The sequence below is a fragment of the Excalfactoria chinensis genome, chromosome 2 (genome assembly GCF_039878825.1).
Source record: "Excalfactoria chinensis isolate bCotChi1 chromosome 2, bCotChi1.hap2, whole genome shotgun sequence".
Lineage (NCBI taxonomy): Eukaryota > Metazoa > Chordata > Aves > Galliformes > Phasianidae > Excalfactoria > Excalfactoria chinensis.
The window spans coordinates 19,255,500-19,267,953 of NC_092826.1; positions in this window are offsets into that span (position 1 = coordinate 19,255,500).

Here is a 12,454-nt window from a genome sequence, read left to right on the forward strand (position 1 = left end):
TGTGCTGAGCCGCGCTGACAGTGAGTGCTCTGTCGGGGTCTGACAGCCTATCTCTGTGAGTGTGGCACCTACACAGCACTCATGCAAAGCATCAGGCACTTGTTGGATGGCAGTAAGGCTAGACATGAGAAGTCAGAGTGGTACAGTTGCAGTTAATGAAAGATAAGGGGTTTATAGGAGGTATCTGCCAAGGAACAGCAGTGCTGTGGTGTGGGAGAAAAAGACAATAATATTCAGACAGAGGAGCACCTGGCTCTGGCATTCATGGTGAAGCTGCCTTCCGGAGGCTGAGCTCAGGGGTCTATGAACTGCGCTCCCACCACATATTCTGTTATGTCTGAGCCCCATCAGATCAACAGCCAGGCCTCTGCTAGGGGGAGGCAGCCATGATCCACTGCATGAAGCCTCCTCAGGTCTCATCAGACCGGTGTGCCGCTGCCTGACTCACTCTGCACTGCAGGAACAGGAACCACCAGATGCCGAGACATGCAAACCAACCTCAGAAATGGTCCGCAGATGTTCAGGCAGTGCTGCATCCCTGCTGCTGTGCTGCAGGATAGTGTGTGCAGAGTCAGGTGTGCTTACCCAGCATCAAGGTCATCCGTCTATCTATCTGTGTGTGATGGAGAGTGTGAAGCTGCACACTAGAGAAGCTGCAAGCTTCTTCAATAGAAGATTCCAGGGAGACCTCTTTCAATACAGGAAGGGAGCTTATAAGCAAGAAGGGGAGCAACTTTTTACATGGTCTAATACTGACAGGCCAAGGGGGAATGGTTTAAAACTAAATAAGGGAAATTTAGATTAGATGTTAAAAAAACATTCTGGCACAGGCTGCCCAGAAAAGCTGTGGGTGCCCCAACTCTGGATACATTCAGAGACAGGTTATATGGAGCCCTGAGCAGCCTGATCTGGTGGGTGGCAGCTCTGCCCATGCCTGGGGTGGGGGTTGGAACTGGGTGGGCGTTATGATCTCTTCTAACCTAAGCCATTCAATGATGGCTTTATTCAAAGGACCACAAAATCTCTCTCTTCGTGCAGATTTTCTGTACATAATTTCCTATCAAAATATATGCAAAACCTCACTGGATTCCCATATGTAAAACCATCTTGGCACCTGTATGAGTAACAAGAAGGCTGATAGCTACCCGCATCCAATCCACATAGCTCAGTCATTTGAGCAAATGGAGTAACTTGATAGCAGTAATGGAATTCAATTTGCTATACAAACAAGGAACCGAGTGGGGAGGTGACTTAACATTTCCCCAGCAAGTTTTGCAGATGGTGTTAATGAAATCTTGTTATGTACAAGTTGTGGAAGTTAATGTGCTCCAGCCTACAAAGACCTACGTTATCCTCTGTTGTCGTTCCAGTTCTCATCCTCCAGCTGGCTTCTGCCCTACTGTCTCCCAGTAGCTCCTTCTTGTTTGAGAAACATTACATGTTTCTTTTTGTGAGTGCTGAGGCCACATAAGCAGCCAGTCTGGCAATGAGAGCATTGGGAGAGTGCAGGAGTTCCCACTCAGGTTCTGCAGAAGATGCCCTAAGACAGACGTTGCCCAGCTCTTGATGAAGTTACTGAGGTGCTCTGCTCAGGGAACACATCAGTTCCTCAGATGCAGCAGAACTTTGCAGATAGGTTGTGCTCAGTGCAGAGTCAGACTCCAGCAGGTTTCTACTGACTTCTCCTTCTTTCTTGATTTCATTGACTAAACCTGGAGGCATTTTCCTGGAGACAAGAACAGAATGGCATAGGACAATCAATATGAAGAGAATGATCTCTGCTTCCCAGTGCATCAAGTTGACAGCTCCTCAGAAAAGCTTTCGTTATAATTTTAATATAGGAAAAACAGCATGTATTACATTATTTTCATGATACCTTAATAAGAAATTTTGCTGACACAAGCACCCTTTCAATAAAACCAGGCCAGTCTGCCAAAGCAACCAGCACCTGAAAATAGCATATGGTGAGGAGTTTAGCAGCCTTAGCTGTGAGCTCTGCAGGTCATACTGTGTAATACAGCATTGTATGAAGTGATGCCTTAGCTCCTTCTATCAGAATGCATTTTCATACGTAAATTGAGTCTCTAAAACACACCTCTGACTAAATAACATTGTTTTCCTCCCTTAAAAACTCCACTGTTTTTGTTACATGATTGCAAAAGGCGGAGAAGAGGAAGGATAAGCCCTTTCTTCAATCACACTGTTAATGCATATTGCTTCCTCTGAACCTAGTAGCTGAGCAAGTTATTCCAGAGCCACAATCTAAATATGTTTGTTTCTGGCTATATAAAGGTCTTGACTAACCAGAGCGAGGAATGTGAACATTCTCACTGGCACCCAGCGAAGCTCTTTTAAGTATGATTAAGTGTTTTTAGCATGTGCTCAAATATATCACCGATTAGGGATGCAGCTGCTCAGATGTGTAAGTACTCTGCTCACCTGGCTCTGGAGATATTGTTAACATTTCAGTTAATGTAATATTAATTTTCTGACCTTTCTCTGGAGCCACTTCAAATTATTAAAGCCTTGCAATTTTTTATTGCAAAGAGTTTTAGACATTTAGAGCATAGTTCAAATCTCAGGCCATTTTCAGATGTTTTTCAATGTTAGCAGGGAGGTTTCAGCAGTGGGGGCTGTCAGCTCCCCTCCAAGTTCTGCTGGGTGCTACCACCCACATGACTGATGAGATGGGACAGGTTGTGTGCTGTCCCCTCAGTGCCCATGCTCCATGTGTCTATCTTAAACTCATCCTCACTAGAAATGCTCACAGCCTGCCTGTGTACCTGCAGTACCCTTCTCTTTTTCAACTTTAGATGTCTTTCCTGGAAAGGTGGAGGACACCATGACCACATTTGCTGACTGTGTGAAGATGCACTCTGTGCTCATGCACAAGCGAGGAAGGCTCTAAAATGTTCAGCAACTGTCATGAAGAAATTTAGCTTACTGGGGAGTTTATGGCTTTGGTGCTTGGATAGTGCATGTGAGCAGCTTCATGCTGGCTTGAGCGCTTTCCTGCTGGTACATCTAAATGCATCATAACTGAATTATATTGTTGGAACACTGTACCAAAGTTTGACTTAATGTAACCTAAACATTACGGATTTGCCAATTACATAGTTTGATGCTGTCTGATTCAATTACGGAGTTCAAGAAGCTCTTATTATTCTGCATTTAAAACAAACACATTATTCATAATTTGGTGAAATTTAGGAGTAAATAGCCAGTAGATGGCACCAATAAATCCTGTTGTGAGACTTGAAATGTTTTTTTTATGGTGTGCAATTAAAAACAAAGACAAAAACAAAAAACACAATATCATATTATTAAGATATTTTATTCTAATTAGTTTACAGTAATAGTCAGGAAAATGTTTTGGTTTATGGTCAGAATGTGTTTCTAAGCCACTTATTTGAACACATAAACTCATGAGAAAGACTTAGAAAGAGCAGGTAAGTGTTTCACAGTAATTTCAGTATTCTTTGATAAATCCAGGCTTTGATCAGTTGATGCCTTCTGAGCACTTCTCCAAACACATCCAGCTCAGTCAGGTTAGACCTTCCTTTGTAACACTTATTTCCCCCCATAAAGCCTTTAAAGTGTGCCCCCCTCACAGCAACTCTGAAAACCAGAGAAGGAAACACTGTGGGACCAGCAGAAGGTTTGTGTATTGCCATGTGCTAACTGCTGGGTGCTTGGAACCCGTGTCAGCTTCTCTCCTAAACAAAGTATGACCTGTTTAGACTTCAGTCCTTCCAAACACTATGGCTGTGTGGTTTGTGGCACCCACACAGGCCACACAGGAGAAGACGTTGATTTCCTTTATGCTAGAAGTATCTCATCCTTCATTTGTCTGTAAATGACAGCACCGTGCATTCACCATGTTGCTTTAATAAAACCGTGATTATGCTAATATTATTCCTTTCCTAACAGGTTGCTTCACCTAGCCTCAGACGTTCAGCACAATGCAAAGTAAACAGGAAATACACTCTTAAAGAGATCTTTTTTTTCTGAGAATGATGAAGGAGATTTCGTTCCTCATGGACTTTCAGCAGACTTCACTCCTGCTAAATCTGCGACTTATCCTTTTGGGTGACATTAACAGCAGCAGCAGCGATGGTGAGTGTTTCCCCCAGAGCAGCCCCTCTTACCTCATTCTGTCCGTGGTTCTGTACTCTGGAGAATGTCACAAAGGCTCAGGGAAAGGAAATCAGTGCTACAGGGCATGACTCATTTCCAGCGGCTAACACTGATAGGAGCCAAACACTTTCCTACAGTGGATCAGGAAGGTAGGGAAGTCGCTAACTGCAAAACAGCAAATACTGGCTTAATAGAGTATGCTGTAGTTTTATTCTTCGTTACTTAAAAAATATACATCATGGTGAAATAACTTGAATCAAACTGTCCTTGTCTATGCAATAAGCAATTATCAAAGAAGGATTGCCTTTACATGGATTTTCTTCTCTGAGCCAGGCAGACACAGGAGGCTGGGCAAGAATCTGCTTGCTGGATGGGGATGAATCATATCAAACTTAATTTGGGACTAAGCTCGGGATCTTGAAATGTATTCTGCATGCAAAACAAAGCAAAATGTGACATATAAACTAATAGAAAAATTAAACAGTCTTGAGACACAAGGTGGGATTCGTACATGACTGTGACACAGGAATCCTGATCTCCCCTTCTCAGTGCTGGTTCATGAAGGCCTGCAGTCTTGGTTTCCAAACTGAAAAAAGGTCTTGTAAGTATCCTTAAAGCTTTTCCTTTTACGAAGAAAAATGGGAAGCACTCATATTGTCACTTCTTGGATCCTAGATACCTTCTGTGAGGCAGAGATGCTTAGGAATCATAGGAGACTTCTCTGGCCTTCTTTGCCAACAGCACCCTTATCAGCATGGTCATCTTTGTCCTGAGAGGACCCAAACTGCCTTTGAATGACAGGGATGCTTGTATTTCCTTCCACTGAGATGCTCAGAAACACTGGTAAGATGTCCCTGACTGACAGTAGCATCCTCACAGTAGCAGAGGACAATGACTTTACAATGGCTAGGTGTTCATTATTGATTTTAACTGTCTTACAAGTCTGCCTCAGAACCTTGACTTTAGTCTTGCAGTGCTGCAAATTCCATTTATAATGGCCCATTTGGGCAAAAATGACTGGTGAGTCATCATTTGCTACCAATGGTCACTTCATGCACTGATCCTTTACTCCAGTTTTCTAGCAGGCTGATGACCACCTGAGAGGTTCAGTTGAGATCACAATATGCTAGAAGTATACATTCTCCTAGAACATGTTTTTTTATGGTTGCATTAGGGATACATTTGGGATGAGGTTCTGCTTCTGATCCAACTCTTCAGTGGTATCAAGCTATAGAACTGATGATTTTCATGGTGAGAAATGAAAGTGAGCAAAACAGTCTTGATGGAGAAGCTGATCCTGGCTTGTAGCTGATACAAGCCCAAAGATGTTAATAACACTCAAGGGGTTAGACCAAGCCAAGCCGTACAGGGGGAACAGAAACATTCAGGGACTGTAATGCTGTTTTTAGAGGTCAGAATGACAAAGGAAGTGCCATACCAAAGGAACAGAGAGATCCTGGGACCTTTTCAAAATGTCAGTAACACAAAATGGATAGACAAGATCAAATTCAGTTTAACACTACTGAGTTTCTACTGGAAGTGCAATATACAGTTTTTCAGCCTGATTCTTATATGTATAAATCCTGTGTTACTGTCTTCATGCATCAAATGTCGCAACAGCTAGCACAGAGTAAGAACTGAAAAGTATCTAGGAGCTTAATTCTTCACACTCAAAAGCAGGTATTTGTTCCTGTACAAGCAAGTGCCACAGAGTAATATATATAAAAAACAGGTATTACTCTTCTTAGTACAAGACAGAGAACAATTTCTGTTATAATATAGAAAAATTACATATTCATGGATTTACACTGACATAACTAGCATCAGGATTTAATGAGATGGTCTGACATTTCCATAATTCCATAATTCATGTGTTTTCCTCTTTCCATTTTCCTCTCTGTGCATGCTTTGGCAAGATGTACGTGTTTATGCATCTCTGTCAATTGAATTGTGCTATGCCTTCAGCAGCTAGTTCAAGGTTTCTATGTGCCTGGGAGTAAACAAAATAACTCAGCAAAGCTTTTGGTGCATCTCTGCACGAGTTGTGTGAGTGAAACCATCAGAAACAAGGAATAAATTTGCATATTTCTACTGATTTGGAAGAACCCAATGCTACTCTGCATTCAGGAACTCTAGCTGCATTAAAGAGAGAGAGAAGAAAACATGCACTACTCAAGCTTTCTACTTTCATATTAATTCACAGTAAACGGTGTGTTTGCTTCTTGATTATAGGCTATTGCAAGAGAACAGCAGTGGTGTAATACGTGTTGCTAGGATAAAGAAGGGGGGTGTTTTCCCTTGTAAACCTGCACCAAGCCAATTTGTTTTTTTATTTTATAAAATTATGTAAAAAAAAAACAAGGGAGAAAATCACAGAGTAGAAGCAGTTTACACTGAATTGCACTGGTATGGGTAAGCAAGGATTGAACTTGCTTGCCAAGTGAAGAAGAAAGTCATTTTCTCTTTTATTTCAGAGACAGCTGAAGTGAAAGGTGCTATTACTCTCCCAGGGGTTTGACAAGCAGCCCAAGAGCAGTGCCCAGATATACACATTTATTGCCAGAAGGTGGTCACTTGGGTTTGCTCAAGCAAACCTCTAGTAATTTTTTAAAAGAACAGAAATTTCTCTAGGAATTCAGTAGCGCTGACTGTTAAGGTATGTGCAGTAAATGCCATTTGAATTCAAAGAGAAACAGTTCAGAGAACTGAGCAAACATAGATCAGGATATCCTGGACTAATAAGAAAAAATCATTAGTTTACCACAGGAGACTTCTATAAGGTGATGATAAATGAAGTGAGTAATAACCGGCAATATCTCCTCTTATAGAACAGCTTTCCGCCCGCTTCAGAAGCATCTAATCTAGTAGCCTTCAAGTATTCACATTTGTAACAGTGGATTTTCAAGGTAGCCATAAGTGGTTGAGTACATCTGAAAAGTCACCATACTTCAGCTCTGCACAAGCAGCCTCTTATCTGAGACAGAGTGGCTGGCCATACCTGTGGTGATTTCTCCTTGCTTAAATGAAGGGTTCTCTGGTGTGTGAAAAAAGATCAGTCGATTCAAATCACTGCAGGATCTTCCATGGAAGACACACAGACTGTGATGAGAGAGTGGATCACGCTCTTCTGTCACGAGAGATGCTTACCTCAAAGGATGTTGAGTCAGAAAGGCAGTACTGACATGACTGAGCTGAGAGACAACTTGTCTACAAACGCTGGTCACCAAAGGGCTTGGACACATTACAGGAATTAAATCCCATTACTTACATGAAGCTGTGGTCAGGACAACGGAACTTTGTAAGTATACAGAGCTAACTCAATGTTATCAGTTATGGAACTCCTTCAAAATCAAATGATGTGAATTCTACCAGTCACTTTGATCAAAAAAAGGTAATAAATGGTTGTTTCTGGAAGTATTAATTCATCGACTTTCTCAAATATAGAATTAAAAGTAACCTCGACCTTACAAATGTATAGGAGCAGAGAGAAATGAAAACCATGGCCTTTCATGTCAGGAATATCACATGAACTTGGCATTAGTACCAAATTCATCCAGTTCCAAATTCAGCTATTGAGAACTGTCAACTATGTTTATGAAGACAGCAGCCCTATAGTAGCTTATCTCCAAAATGTTATGGTTAGTCCAAGCTAGCTGCATGCACACTGTGTATCTGTGGAGCTTGGTTTAGTTTGTTTCCAGCAGGCTTTCTAGCATCTCGCCCCTGCTATATCTGACTCCTACCCTTGTATGAAGCCTTCCCAGAAAAGCTGAAAACACGAGAACAAATAGGCATCTGACAACTACATCAGTTACCCTTCCTAGAGAAGCCAGCATAAGGGCAGGCTGCTGCCAAACATCGCTTCTGGTGTGGGTAAACTTAACTGCAGGTTCTCCAGGACTATATTCTTGCCAGTTTCTCTGTAGTTCAGAAAAGATTTGTGACTCAGGACAGCAATGTGCCTGATGGGACCAAGATGGCCAGGGCTGGATACCAAATTCTTGTAAATGGGTACCATCTCCAACAGGTGATGGAGGCTTATAGCAACAGTCCAGAGCAGAGGAAAATGTTCTGAAACCTCATCACTCGTAAGTAACCTCACCATCAATTTATATTTACATAGGTATGGTCATGGTGGAAATTACCAAGGCTATAATTCAGATTGTTTATCCATTACTGCACTGCATCCACAAACCAACAATTCATCAGTGATGCTGCCATAACTAGCAACTAGAAGCAGAGCATTGCATCTGCATCTGTGAATGTCTTTTGTGTCTCTTTTGAAGGGTTGTTATTCTTCTTGTCAAGTGTCAAGAGTTGACTCTGAAACAAGGATGTATGGGTGACTAAGGAGTACTAATGAACCATTCATTAGGTTATCAGGAAAACAGGGTTAAATAGAAGTCCCCGAAAGTACAAGTTTGTAATGACAGGAGAAGTCTTCTAAGTGAGAGTGCAGAATGATATCAGAGGTGCCATGACTGTAACCACAAATCACACATTTGTGTGGCCAGCTATTAGTCACTGAAGGAAAGGAAGCATGTGAATTAGGTTTTAGGGATGACAAACAAGGAGCCTCTAGCATAAGGAAAATATACTGTGTACAGGACGTTCAGATATAGCATGGAATTACAAACCAATGAGGAAAGAGTAAGTAAGCAGACTGTGTCAGAAACCATTTCAAATGACTCCAAACAGACATAGGGTGAAGAGAAAACCCTCCAGCATCAGTGTCATACTTCTAGAGGAGATGAGGCAAAAAAGCGTGAACACAAACGTCATATCCCTGGCAGACTGCAACACCCTGCCTCCATCATGGAGCAGGATGGTGTCAGTACCCTGAGGACATGGAGGGGCAGTGCGGGAGCACAGCACCACAGATACCTGGAGGCTGAGCAGTGTGCAGCAGGCTTAACTGAATCCTAACTGGGAATGAGCTATAAGTGACCAATTTGGACTGTCTTTGTCAGTACATCATTGCGTAACCAGATTGATAGCAATATTTCTATTGGACTGTTTTGTTTCTACTAGCCTAGCAATGCATTCTTGTCTGTATATGTATGAACTACATTTCTTTATCCCTTATGAATTGTATCAACTGCTTAGTCTGGTGCCCCATCTTTGAGGACTGGATGTTAAAAATCAAGGCAGCCACCAAGGGAAAACACAAAAAGCCCTTCTGAAAGCCCTCTGGCATGGAGGCATAATCACACAAGACCACGTTGCACTCAGTATGGTCCTGTGGTCATGCAGTTCTGCTTAAAGATCCACAACTGATTTTTCCTAGACTACCATCTCTGATGAAGAAAGCTGTGTACTCAGAAGTTGCCAATGAGCGCAATGACTGTGTATCAGAGTGCACAGCATCCATGGCTGAGCATGTGGGCCTAGGTGGGCAGAAGTGTGTGAAAGTGAAAAGAGTGAGTGGTGTACTGTGATGAAATATGTACATGAACAAAGGCAAGGTACCAGCAGGGCTGAGCTATGAAAGATGGAAGAAAGTGTACAGGTTTGGGGAATAGAGACTTCAAAGATGAGGGTTTGGTCTGCTATTGGACTGCCAAAATGGCTCTCCCAGGAAGGCAGAAGGGAAGAACTGATAGCAGTGGGTTTTTGTGGTGTGTGAAAAACAGCTGTGCCCCACGGGTAATGAGTGAGAGCCTGGGCTTCAGTGAAATACACAGTGCTGAAGCCAGCAGCTGTGAGATGCTGCGCACATGAGTATTTGGTGACTGCTAGTGTTAACACCATCAGATTAGTTTTAAAAGACTGGGAACTGTTAGTGCTAACCTTTAGCCAGAAATAAAACACTACCAAACCAGCTGACAATTGTACTGGAATTTTCATCAGCTGCATACATCAATACTACCCCTGGGGTGACTCTGAGGCCTTTTTTCTGAGGCCATCAATATGAGGTGCCTGAGCAAGCCTACTAAGAATGTTGGTCCCTCTTCTGCTTGGTCTCTTCATGCTCCCAGGGCAACCAGATTGTGTTCTCTTTACACCTATGGGTTCCACATCAGCTCCTTGTAGTAGGTCAAGGTCTCAGCTTATATTAGAGCAATGAGTACGCTAGTGAACCAGACATGTGTTTTTCTCAAACTGTCTCTTCTCCAGGTTAATTACAGGACTGCTGTACAGCTCACAGGAGCTATCTGTAATACGCTGATCCATGAGACATGGCCCGTGGTCCATGAGGGCATCTGTGGGAGAGTCATGCTGGGAGGCCTGTGGGGTGGAAGAGGTTTCTGTAGGACAGAGAGAGACAGACACAACTTAGCCCCTACAGCAGCTCCAAGGACGGCCCTTCTCCGGGCTCAAAGCCTGAGTTTGCTGCAGAGGGAACTATCTGTTTTGTTCCAGTGTTCACTGGGAGTCAGCACAAGTATGTGCATAGGTACAGTGCAGGTGGTCTGGGAGAGAGGAGCAAGGACTGGAGCTATGTGACTTAGCAGCGTAGATTCACTCTGTGCTAAAATGTGATAAAATGCATTTACAATATGAAATTGTTACGAGAGGGAAGTGAAAAATGCCTACATAGTACAGGCTTAAGATTTTGCTTTCTTGCCATGGATGCAAACAATATTAAAATATGGTAAGAAAACAGAGCATCCAGACAGACAAGCAGCAATGACAACAACTTTAGCTGCAGGCCAGCTGGAAAATGTGGCCCAGCATATACTCTGGAAGTTAATCTCTTGCATTTATTAGCATTTCAAATCATAAAGAAACAAGGGCCAAAGGACAGAAAATCCTTGTTCACTAGGTGTGGAATCCCACAGCAGTAAAGTACTGCATTCCAGAGGTGGGTGTAAAATACGTGCCTCAGCCTATGAATTTAAACATGAAATTTCACCTGAAAGATGGTCTTGGGTCAGAAAGACGAAGGATAAATATCATTTGCATCAAACTCTATAGTTATCCGCTAATATTTTACTCCCCACATGCTAACTGTTTCCAGAGGCTACAATACTGCTTGCATAGCATTGTAGCTGGATGGTGAATAAATGAGAAGTAACTTTGCTCCCATGCTTGGCAGCTCTGATCATATACTTTAGCTTGCCCAGGTCTACACCTAACCTGTGTACAACCACAGACATTATAGTATGAGAACATACAGATCCACATGCTGCAAAATTTGTGACACATTAATACCCTGTATGAAAGTTCTGTGGGGAATTAATTGGAGGATAAGTAGATGCCACAGCACTGCAGGAAGTGCTGGGTAAGAGACATGGGCAGGATTCACCTCTTGGCATTTTAGGATTAAACCACCCCTTTGTCCCTTGAGTCAGCAAAGTGAACAACCTGCTGATTACCTAAGGTGCCTTTTCTTCACCTGTTTTTGGCTGTGAACTGGTTGGCCTTTCTGTCTATGCAGTAATGACACAGACATATTTCCCTGTATCCAAGTATATAAGTGTTTTCAAAAGGTTAATGGAAATTAAACTGGAGCTGAACGATACTGATTGTAATGCAGGAGTGTGCAAGCAAGGCTAATTAATACAACTGGCATTACAGCTTAATCCTGACCCACGACACCACTCTTTTTCTTTCTCCCTCCACCCTATTTTTTTCCTAAACAGCCACACTCAGCAATCTAAAATGGATTCTTCCAAACATTACGGCAAGTTTGATACAGACAGAATTGTAAGAGGATGTTCTGTCCTCCATAAAGAAAAGAAATTGCTCTCCCTTCTCCTTTATGATAAATAACCTCATTCCACCACATGATCTTAAGATCAGGGGATTTCTTACATTTAGTGTTTGTTTAGTTTTTCTGTTCAAGGAGCTGTTGCAAATAAATAAACTCAGATTTTATTCTATTAATGTGATGTGTGTGGAAAGAAGATGCTTCATTGGGTGTGAGTGCAATGCGGGATGCTTGGCCTGAGGGCACTGAAAGTTTGATTCCGAAACATTGCAGAGTATTGAGTTCCTCAATATGTGAGGTCAAGCTTGAGTCAATGTGGAGTACAAAAATGCAGTAAACATGTTGTTTGTTAACACAGTAGTATACATCCCATAGCTCCTCATAAGCTTCAGTTTTAGAAATGTCCTAAAAGGCCATTTTCTGGCTAAGCCTTGGCAGTTTAGGTGGCTTCTGTTGCAGTGAGCTCTCTCCCTCTGTCACTCCCTGCAGCAGGAAGAGCTTTGTTTCTAAGGCACTGTCTGACCCCTAAATTCATAGCATCCTGTTCTCAGGGTTTCTGTGGGCTTCTACTTGCCTAGACTACAACTCCCTTGTGTCCCCAAATGCTTTTGCTTTTTGGCACCTCTGAAATCTACTCCTTTGTACTGTTCTTCCTTTTCAGCA